Source organism: Oreochromis niloticus, unplaced genomic scaffold (assembly GCF_001858045.2).
Source record: "Oreochromis niloticus isolate F11D_XX unplaced genomic scaffold, O_niloticus_UMD_NMBU tig00008115_pilon, whole genome shotgun sequence".
NCBI lineage: Eukaryota > Metazoa > Chordata > Actinopteri > Cichliformes > Cichlidae > Oreochromis > Oreochromis niloticus.
In genome coordinates this window covers 604-11,356 of record NW_020328984.1, presented here as the reverse complement: position 1 = coordinate 11,356, position 10,753 = coordinate 604, and the positions used below count along the sequence as shown (strand labels likewise).

Below are 10,753 nucleotides of genomic sequence, written 5' to 3'. Positions count from 1 at the left end.
CCCCAGGGCAGCTGTGGCTACAATGTAGCTTGCCATTGCCAGTGTGTGAATGTGTGTGTGAATGGGTGAATGACTGAATGTAGTGTAAAGCGCTTTGGGTCCTTAGGGACTGAGTAAAGCGCTATACAAATGCAGGCCATTTACCATCAGAAAGATGGCAACTGCTTCTTTTAGCATCCAGCGCTACTGAAGAGTAGCGTTCACAAATGTACTAACACTTTCTAAGTATAACATCTTGATGCATGCTCAATCATCCAGGTAAGTAGATCAGTACGTCAGTATGATCAAACAGCATGCAAGATGGCTGATTACAGGAACCACCTGAGATTCAGCCTCAGATGCCGACAAGACAGGATTACTCCTAAAAGTCTGCTAAAAGCTGCTTAATGAACGGGTGAGGCAAACAAGTTTTACCATCGACGTGTTAAAATCTGAAGAGGAGTGGATCCAACAGAGACTTACAATGCTTCTAGATGACAATACTCTTAAAAAGGTGTTTGAATTCACCGAGAAGGATCGTCTAGCACAGCACGAGAAGTCTAAAAACCGGCAACAGAGTTTGACTTGTTGTGCGTCGGAAACCACAGCAAAATACAAAGAGTGTCCTCAGTGGTCAGAAGAGAGAAGGATGCCATACCGAGGATGTGGACAAGTGGGTGAAGAATTTGTCTGAAAGACAGCTCACCCAAACAGAGAAAAACATCCTTGCTAAAGGTTTGAATTTTGCTGTGACGCCAAGACAAATCCCGCTAGTGGAACTGATCACAGCCACAGCAAGAGCAATTTGAAAGAACAATATTGCAGACGTGGAAGCAGAGCAACTACGGGCAGACGTTTCGGTCTGTCTCAGCAACGCAAAGCCCCCAGCATCCAACATCAGCATGGAGGAGAGGAAGGCACTCCCATCACATTATCATCCTTTAGGCAGACAAAGGTAGGTGCACAGTTTTGCTAAACCAGCAAGACTATCATGAGAACATTTCGTCACTGCTCAGTGACGAAAATACTTATGAGCCCCTGAAACAAGACCCAGGAAATGGTTACAGGAAGAGGGTGATAGACTGTCTGAAGTGGAAGGGTAGCCTTCTTAGATTGTGACATTTCCATCAGTAATGGGGGACATCTAAAAGCTGATGTGTACCGTAAACCTACGCATACGGATCAGTATTTAAGGTTTGACTCTCATCATCCAATGGAGCATAAACTGGTTGTCATCAGGATGCTACAACAGAGAGCGAACACCATCCCCACAGACACAGCGGCCAGAGAAGCAGAAGAACATCACATCAAGAATGCCCTGAGTAAATGTGGTTACTCCAGCTGGACTTTTGTCAAAGCTGGGAAGGCACCTAAAGAAAGCTCCAGCCGATCCAGGAGAGAAGGACAGCTGCCTTCTCGAAAGCCTGTAGGGATCCCGTATGCATCAGGAGTATCAGAACATTTGAGATGCATTGTTTCTAAACACCACATCTCTGTGGCTTGAATTTAAGAGAACAAACGTTATAGGATTTCCTTACCTGGATACCTGGATTACCTTTAAGACCTACCATAGAACCAAGTCCGCCAGAGCTTATATTATATTTTTACATGCTGTAGTGCCATTTTTGGGAGCATTGCAAGTTGATATACATCAATACAACCATTATAACCCAAATTTTAATAATATGTATGCATTAAGTGCATAGTAAGTACATAAATTGCAAAAAAGTGCAATAAACTACAAAAAATTGAAAATCGTTTTTGTTTTTTTAACATATATTTCTAGTTAGAGAAATTTAAGAGGCTTATCCCTCAAAACTGTAAATACAAAAAGTTGCACAAACTAGTTTCCCACCACAGGAAATTTATTTTAAGTGTCTTCATAGTTTTATTTTTGACATACACCAATTTTCATATACTGCAGGAAATCGAAAATAAATATTATAATGCAAATTTGCGAAAAAAAAAAACAGCATATGCATCAAAATAAACTATTTCCAGCAGTGCAATATGAGTCCTAGGCATCCCAGAAACGACACAGAAAGTCATAAAGTCAAACATAACTTTAAAAACACAAGTATAGGCTCATAAGCCCCTGATGGTAAAAAAAAAACTACATTTCCGCAAAATGACGTCACTTCCGGTTTCGGGCAGATCACGGCGGACATGCGATAGTTCGTGCTGATGGAGTAGGAAGTGTTACAAACAGCTGATCGGATCGGCAAAGCGTGTTTCTGGAATATTATGTTTTTGTTGCTGCAAGCGCTTTTATGCAGTTTTTGCAAAGCTATATGTGGAAGGAAACCGTGACCTAGGACAAGCTGATGGCATAAATGTAAGTACAACTCCTCCGGTTTCATATGCAAAAAAATTATTGCGCTAGCTTACATGGTTGCAGTGCTACCGGGATTTAAAACAGTTACACAACAGAGGTAGCGGATCGATGCCGCATCCCAAAGACTTTCTTTAAGCATCACACAAAACATTTCCTTCCCAGTAACAAATTCCTTCAAGCTCTGTGTTCAGCTACCCTGGTTAAGTAAGGTCACACTGGAAGAGCAGCAGTCCCAGTTCAAGGTCCACATGCATACCCCCATGTGTCTAGACTCAGCACTGTGCTTATACTCCTACATTGGCACTTATCACCCTAAACAATGGAGGAGTGAAATGGTCACGACTTAAACTAGATTTACTGCCTGCCACCTTTTTTCTTTTTAATGCCTGTGCATGTGAAACAAGTGCTCTACATTAGTTTTTATCAACAGAAATGTTTATGTTTAAGTTTGTATAAATAAATAAACTTTATTTACTTTGAATACACTCTAGTTTTATGTGTATGAGGTAGTTGGTTACTAGTGATGACCAATTAAGTTTTCTGAAACACTGAGCTTGTATAGAAAAGGTTCATTACTCAAAGCTTTTACACAATCGTCTTTGGTGGCATCTTTGCTTCTGGAAATTATACTGGGATAGTTCCTCCCTCCAGCACTCCACGGTCACAGTCAGTTGTTAGCGGGAGTAGCATTCATGTGATCAAAAAATACACCAGTGGGGAATTAGCATCTCTAAACAACAAATCAGAAAAGTTTGATTTGCAGGTTGAAAAGATTGATCCAATCACTCTGAAAAGACTTTCTAACAGCTCTTCTCCCTTTTAATGTCTCACAAAAACTGAAAAACATCCCTGCTCATCCTAAAATAATATCAATAATTATTTCTGCAGATTTGTGGAGGGGAATTGGAAGCAGGAAATCGCTGCACGTCAGCAGGTGAAAAGAAAAGAGAGGGAGAAGTTAAGTTGGACATGTGTGTGTGTGTCACAGAGATCACACAGCTGAGGCATGTGGAGGTGTACAACACATAGGTGTTTTGACTGACAGCTTCTAGCTGTAATCACGTGTATGATTGTTTCCACATGTGAAACGGATGTAAAATGATTGGATGAAAATCCCCCGTGGCCGGCAGTCTGAATAAAGGCTGTGAAGTCGTGTCAACATGGTTTCAGTTATCCTGCAGGAAAGTAAGACTTTAACTTTTTATTTGATACATCAAAGCGTGAAGGTATGCAAGAGGGACTACTTTTACACACATGTAGACTATTGTACTGATGTTTCAAGTATATTTTTTTGTCTCTAACCACAAGATCAGATGTTTTCTGATAGTGAGTGAGGGTTTTTTTTCCAGAGAGAGCAAATGTTTTTAATATATTGATCATTCTGAGCCATTTTAGTTCACAATGGAGAGGTCTGATGAAACTAAAATAATAATTTTAGTCAATTTTAGTCCATAGAATAGGCTGGAAATCATGGGGAGACCTTTGCCTGTTCAAATCTCTTTCTGGTGTGATATCACACCCACATTGTGCCAGTGAGTTTAATCAAAGGATGAAAACTAACATTTTGTACCCAAAAACTATTGAGTATGGATGCAGTCATTTTGTAAATGATTCTGAAAAAAAAAACCTTTAAAATACAAGATAAATAATTGGTTCTCTTATATTATTTTTTATTTTTACATACAGAATAATTAGCTAGTTCAGTTACAGAGCCAATGCATAACACCACCCACCTCAAAGTGCTTTATATCATCAGCTAGGCCATACAATACCAGAGAGAAGTCCAAAATCACTCCCATTTAATAGGAAGAACCATTCAGCAGAACCAAGCTCTTAGGTTAAAGAAAAAACATAAAAGAGGAAGAACGATCAACAAAACACAGACTACAGGAGAGAGAGGGCATTGTTAATGACGTGCAGCAGTGGCACATAGACACGTGGAGAAGAAATGCTGTGTCCATCATGGGAAGGCTCCAACAGACTGATGTAAGATGCATAACTAAGTGATGTTTCAAAAAGGAACACTTTAAGGCTAACCTTAAAAATACAGGGGACGTCTGTCTCCTGAATCCAAAGTGTAAATGGTTCTACAAAGGAACCTGAGACTTGAAGGCTCTGCCTCGCATTCTACTTTTAGAGGCTCTAGGAACGACAAGCAAGCCTGTAGTCGTTGATCAAAGTGCTCTACTGGGATAATATGGCACAGTGAGATCTGTAAGTTATCATGGCACATGATAATTCAAAACTTTGTATCTCAGGAGAAAGATTTTAACATTAGAACCACCTGTGTAATACTGTGTAGCTGACCTACCATAGATGAACACAAGACTTTGACAGTGAATTCTTTCAGGAGGTTGGAGCGTTCATGGATTGTTGTCAGCAGTTTGTGCCGTTAACACAAGGGACACTTCACAGTCACAGTAACAATAAATGCCAGAACCATAGACTGCATATAAACATGAATGTAGCTTTGGCGTTTGGAAAGTGAAGCCAGTAATTCAGCTTTCAGTATTCCTGATGGCCATGAGGAGGGAACTCATTTGGTTTCGAAAATAATTCTTCTTCTATGGAAGTCTGGAAAACAAAGACTTTGATCCACAACCTCAGGAAACACTTTCCTGATGAATTCGTGGCCAGAGTCACTAGTTTCAAGTCTTATTTAATACAATGTGACTTTCATTGTATAAATTATGTTCTCCTTTGTGTAACTGACAACTTGCAAGCCTTTGAGCGTGTGCCTCAATTAAACAGTGAAATCCACACTCACTTGTCATATCCCAGATTCAACATGTCTAGACTGTCACGGCAAAAGTGCACAGCTTGAGGCTTCATAACAAGTTTTTGCAAACTAATGGATGGACTCACAACAGTGACAGTCTGTGGCATAATGTTGCTTTCTAAAGATATGACCGGTGTTTTGTTTTGGCTTTTTTTTATATATATTTTTCTCATTTCTCATTTTTTTCTGAATTACAATATATGAGATTATTTTCTTGTTCATCCCATAAGAGCGCTCAGTTTCATAACAAGAAACCGAGGGTTCTTCATGTCTGGTTCAGACATGAAATTAACCAAAACATTGGTCCAACTCATGCATTTGCTGTCATGGTCTGGGTAGTTTTCCACAGCATCAGCTCCTCCCCCTGGGTGGAGTCTTTGTTGTTCCTCACCTGATGGCAATCATACCGGCAGTATTTATGACCTGCGCACACAACTAGTCTTTGCCAGATTATCTGCCAACTTTAGTCAGTTCTCGGCCTCACGTCTGTTCCTTGGTGAATCATCGTGTGTACTTACCTTATTTCTGTTTTCTCGTCAGCATCTGGAACCCACCTACCAAGCTCTCCTGGATTCCAGTTTTCAGCTGCCGGTAACCTCTCCCTTTTCCAACGGCCAGTCTCTCCTGCCTGCCTCCCTGCATTGCACGCTGTACCACCTGGGTCTTTGTCTCCTGCCCCCCCCCTCTCCTCCAAGCAACCTCCACCTGCAAGCACGTAAGACAGCTCAGTGTAATTATTCTTAGATGCACTCACAGCTCGCTGTTGGATTCCCCTGACTGCTCTCTCCTCTGTTTCAGTGCCCTGGCCAGCCACAGTTTCCCCTGCCCTGTCCCTGCACCCAGTCGTCCCTGTAATCTAGTCGTAGTTCCGTTATGGTCATAGTTTCTCTTACCTCAGACATCTAGTTTACGTTCCTTATTACTAGTCTGAGTTTCTGTTGATTTCCAAACATTGAGAATAAAAGACCTTTTGTTACACCGCACCTCTCGCCTCCGGTTTTGAAACTGCACTTGAGTCCATCCCATTTCCACGGGCCACTGTGCCATGACATTTGCCACAACAAAGAAGGCAGATGTTGTAAATTCTCCTCAGCATCAACTCCACATGCCATCGTCCCTATTCTTCATCTCATTACTTGGCATATATAATCTCTGGTTGTACTGTGGCTTTTGGGCAGGGAGACAGAGTGAACTATAAAGGGTTTTATACAAGCTGAGGAGTGGAGTTAAACTGGAAGGCAGTCTGCATGTTTGTATGGAAACAATTCTTTCACGAGTTGCAATTCTGTTTGAGTCCAGATGTAAAAAGCCACAGGGAGAGAAAGATGCATATCAGTCTTGACACCTAAATCCAGGATGATGCTGCACTTGAAGTGCTATCCTAACCTCACCGAAAAGACTACATTTAGCAAAAGTATTCTCTGTGCATTTCTTTTCCTAAGCAATAATGATTCTGAACAAGCAGGATAGAAATTCCTCCAGTTATATTAAAGGATCCACATACTTTTTTGGGGAAGAAAAGTGAGTTAGGTAACTTTAAACTTTGCATATTTGTTGGTGTAAGACAGGCTGGTCTGAGTATTTCAGAAACTGTTGATCTGCTAGGATTTCCCACACAACCATCTCTGGGGATTAAAAAGAGGAACATATGCAGTGAGCAGCAGTCCTTTGAGTAAAATGCCTTGTTGATGTCAGAGGAGAATGGCGAGACTGCTTCAAGATAATAGGAAAGCAGAAATAACTCAAATAACCACTCATATCAACCAAGGTGTGTAGAAAGACATCTCTGAATAACACATTGAATCCTGTAGCAGATGGTCTACAACAGCAGACTACATCAGGTCCCACTCCTGTCAACTAAGACAGCACAGCTCACCAAAATTGGAAATTAGAAGACTGGAAAAACAATATGAGCAACATTCAGAAGGTAGGGTCAGAATTTTGCATAAAAACACGAAAGTGTGTCTCCGTCATGCCTCGTTCAGGCAGTTTTGCTATACTATTGGCTGTAAATTACTTCAGGTGAATGGAATGTCTCTAAATGCTCATCTCAGCCAAAAAGCTAAGGATTTTTTTAAACTGTGAATCATGCAAAACCGCTCTGGTAAAATGCAGGAATTGTTTTAAAAAGGGAAATGAGCATAATAAGTTCCCTTTGACAATATTTTGTCACAATTATTATGATCCTACTTTAAGTCTAATCTCTGTACTCAAGTAATTACACTAAGTCATGCAAATGTTTGTGTTGTTCTTGACAAGGAAGCACGTTTTCTTTCTGGCTGCTTCTCTGTGGTCTGACCAGAAACTAACTCATCCTTATTCTAGAAAGTGAACCACAACATGTGGCAACAGAGCCACAAACATGCGCTCATTCCTCTTGAGGGGAAACTAGCAACTGAAAAAAACAGAGATAGAAAGAGAGAAAGTCCCAGTGTTCCTCTCCACATCCATTGTCTTTGGACTACATTCCTACTCCTCTTCCTCAAATGAAATGGTTATCCCTGCAACATGAGAAGACTGAGCTGCAGGAGCATCTGCAGCATGTGAAGTGGACATGAAACAAAATGGCTCACAAGGTCGAGGTCAACTTCAGCATCAGCACATTCTTTGAGCCAAGGCGTTGGAGAGAAGCAGGCGCGAACTGAAATGGCCCTAGTCTCTTCCTAACATGCTTTTATTCCACATACTTCGTGATCAGCAGCCTCAGTATGTTATCAGTAATACTGAGACAAACAGCTGCTTACGTGCTGAAATGTGGATGTATTATTTGAGTAAGCATTACACATGAATCAGAAGAACATACATTTTGACAATAGGCTAACAATTAAGTAAACTCATCAGTATAAAATACAGCTGGAAAGGTGAACTGTTCCTACTTAAGAGCAAGTGCAGGCAGATATGTTGCGAAATGTATTTACCATCATAATTAATACAAAAGAAAGAATGTGCAGAAAAAATCTGAACTCTAAACTCACACCTATGATATTAATTTAAAATCATAGTTGACCTTTTCGAATTATTGTAACAAAAAAGGAAAAAAGTCTTTTCTTGGCTAAGTCCTCAATTTTCCTTTATTCCTTGTAATGTTGTCAGTCTCCATATGAGTCACGTTGACCACGTGCTGTGTGCTTCATGCTTTGCTCTGAATGTCAGGTTTCGAATTGCATGTACCGATATTGCCTTGCCATGCCAGAGATATAAGATTGTGTGTAACTGTAAAATAAATGACTATTATTTATTTGCAATAAAATAACATAAACCACACACCAAAGTACACACAGGACTTTTATTAGTAAGTTACAATGCAGACACATGCACTGCCAGGACATTTAAAAAAAAAAAATACTATGACATTTCATCATGTTCAGTTAAACAAGTTAAGAATCAAGCAGTTAAGTAAGAAAAGATTTTTCTGTTTATAACAATTGAACATGTATGATTGAACACAGAAGAAACGTGCACTTTACTGCACTGCAACATAGAAAATTATCCTAAGTGTAGAAAAACATATCATTTTCATTTGACAAACACTTGATGATACAATGTGTTTGCAGTGACTGACTCACCCGAGTTTCTTCCAGAAGCCAGGTTAACAGGTTAAAGGATATTTATTGTGTCACACAGCATGTTCTTTGGAAACTGTTCAGCAGCGGTTTGAGAAATATCACAGGCTGTCTGAGCGGCAGGGTTTCCTTGATGTCATACCCATACTCCAGAGGCAAGTGCCGGTGTTGGTGTGCATCACGGTGTAGTGTGATGTACCGGGTTGTCAAAACCGGCTGCTGACATGACAGAACACTGCCCTCCTGCACCAGCCCAAAGGCACTTTCCACAAGGGGCTTGTCAGGTCAGGGATCTGGTAATGGACCCACAATGCCTCTGTAGAATCCACTCCTAAAGAAAACATCAATGACAATAATGTAAGGAAGAAGGTTATTATACTGAACAACAACTAAACTAAAAAGTGTGAAACAGTGGTGCATAAGTTAGAGACTGGGATGTATATATGTACATGACTGAGTTAGCCGTCTTCAGAAAGTGTAATGTTGTATGTAAATTAATACCTATTCTGACACATGCATGTATGAACAAATAGCAACATGCATTTGTAACACAGGAAACCAAATTTTACAAATCTAATTACCGTACTCCAGTCTGGGCCATCCTATTTGGTACCGGCTTAGTGAAGATCATAGAGTTGATAGGTCCTGGCTTCACACCCTAACAGAAGACACATTTACTATGGATGGTGTTGCTGTTCATATGTAAACATGGTCTAATTCAAAAACTTTAACCTTATTTAAATTACCACTGTCCGTGGCTTGTGCCATTGCTGTTCAGATTCGGTGCAGCTATGCACAGGGGGACAACCGGCACTCTGAGTTGTGAGTAGTGTGCTGTTTGGAAGAGCAGTGCCACTGTGTGATTGCACATAACAGCACCTGCCACACAGGAGCACTGGCTATGTGTCAGTACCACCGGCGATGAATCCAGAAGCTTAATCTAAGAAGAAAGAACTAAAATTAAAATGTAACATCATCTTCATGGAAGAGCCGAACAGGAACATAGTTCAGTGTTATGGTTACTGACCCCTACAGGCTTACCCTCCTGAATGCTTAGTGTTTCCTTCTCTCCCTATTAAAACAATTTAACCATCCTTGATAACTGTAATAACTTAGATTGTGTATATTTGCAGTATTAACTTGGTGTAAATTTGTTTCTGATCACCCAAACACATCTGACTAGTCAAATTAGGTGTGATAAAGCAGGGGACAAGGAAAACATTCAAGTTGATGGGCCTTCAGGAATGAACTTAACTAATGCTTAAATGAACTGAACCCCACTGAACAGGGATTAACAACTTTACACAGCTTCCTGCCTACACTTAGTCTGTGTGGTGCCTCACTCTTCCTCATTGACCTGTAGCACAGGGCTCTCACACCGACTTCCCCTGTCAACCTGTGTTTTTTGGACACTGAATAAAGATACAAGAACCATTAGCATTATTTCTGTACTACTCATGTCAACACGTCTTAAACATATATACTTTACACGTAGCAAGAGTAGCATTGGGTAGTTAACTACCTGCTTAGTTAGCCAACTACCTAACGCTATTATAAAAGTGTCTAACAACAAAAGTGACATTAGTTAAACCTCAACTATAAACACCGTTTAAGGAAACATGTAATGTAGAGAATTGACATCAAATGAAACACATAGCGGAGTAACGTAGTGTTTGCATTTCACGTTAGCTAACATTTCTTTGTCGGTTAATTTACGTTTTCTTACCTTCGTAGTTGTGTATATATGATGCAGCATATAACTTAAATCCTTTATCTAACATGCTGACGGGGTTGTCGTCACTCTGTAAATCCGATGAACATCAGTGATGTTCAAATTTGGGCGCTCTTGTAGGCAGCGAGTGCAAACGCGGAGGTCGGATTATGAATGAGTGGGAGGAGTTGCGCCATTAGAACGAAGATTACATGACGCGTCAAAAGGCTGAGTGCTTTGAAGTTCGGTCGTGCTTTGAAGTGCGGCCGTTAGGTCACGCCTACTGAGGGCATAAATAGAAGTCAAAAACAGCATTAGTTTGTGTTAGTCTGTTCCTCTCGCTTTGCGTTTCTTAACGTTTTGTCCATTTCCATCAGCATCGGCGG

The 10,753-nt window shown here is 40.5% G+C and overlaps 2 long non-coding RNA genes across 3 annotated transcripts; one reads left to right on the top strand and one right to left on the bottom strand.

Moving 5' to 3' along the window:
- Positions 1-2,278: 2,278 nt before the first annotated feature.
- LOC109198175 (uncharacterized) lies at positions 2,279-3,269 on the top strand. The gene is made up of 3 exons (XR_002059103.1): positions 2,279-2,314; positions 2,986-2,987; positions 3,203-3,269. It is a non-coding gene; the product is annotated as an uncharacterized LOC109198175 (long non-coding RNA).
- A 5,564-nt stretch (positions 3,270-8,833) lies between these two features.
- Positions 8,834-10,449, bottom strand: LOC109198176 (uncharacterized). 2 transcript variants are annotated; one of them, XR_002059104.2, is made up of 5 exons: positions 10,383-10,449; positions 9,977-10,068; positions 9,403-9,596; positions 9,238-9,314; positions 8,834-8,987 (listed from the first exon to the last, which is right to left on the bottom strand). It is a non-coding gene; the product is annotated as an uncharacterized LOC109198176 (long non-coding RNA). The 2 variants fall into 2 exon arrangements; XR_002059105.2 differs by lacking the exon at positions 9,977-10,068 and having other exon boundaries at positions 10,383-10,448.
- Positions 10,450-10,753: the final 304 nt, after the last annotated feature.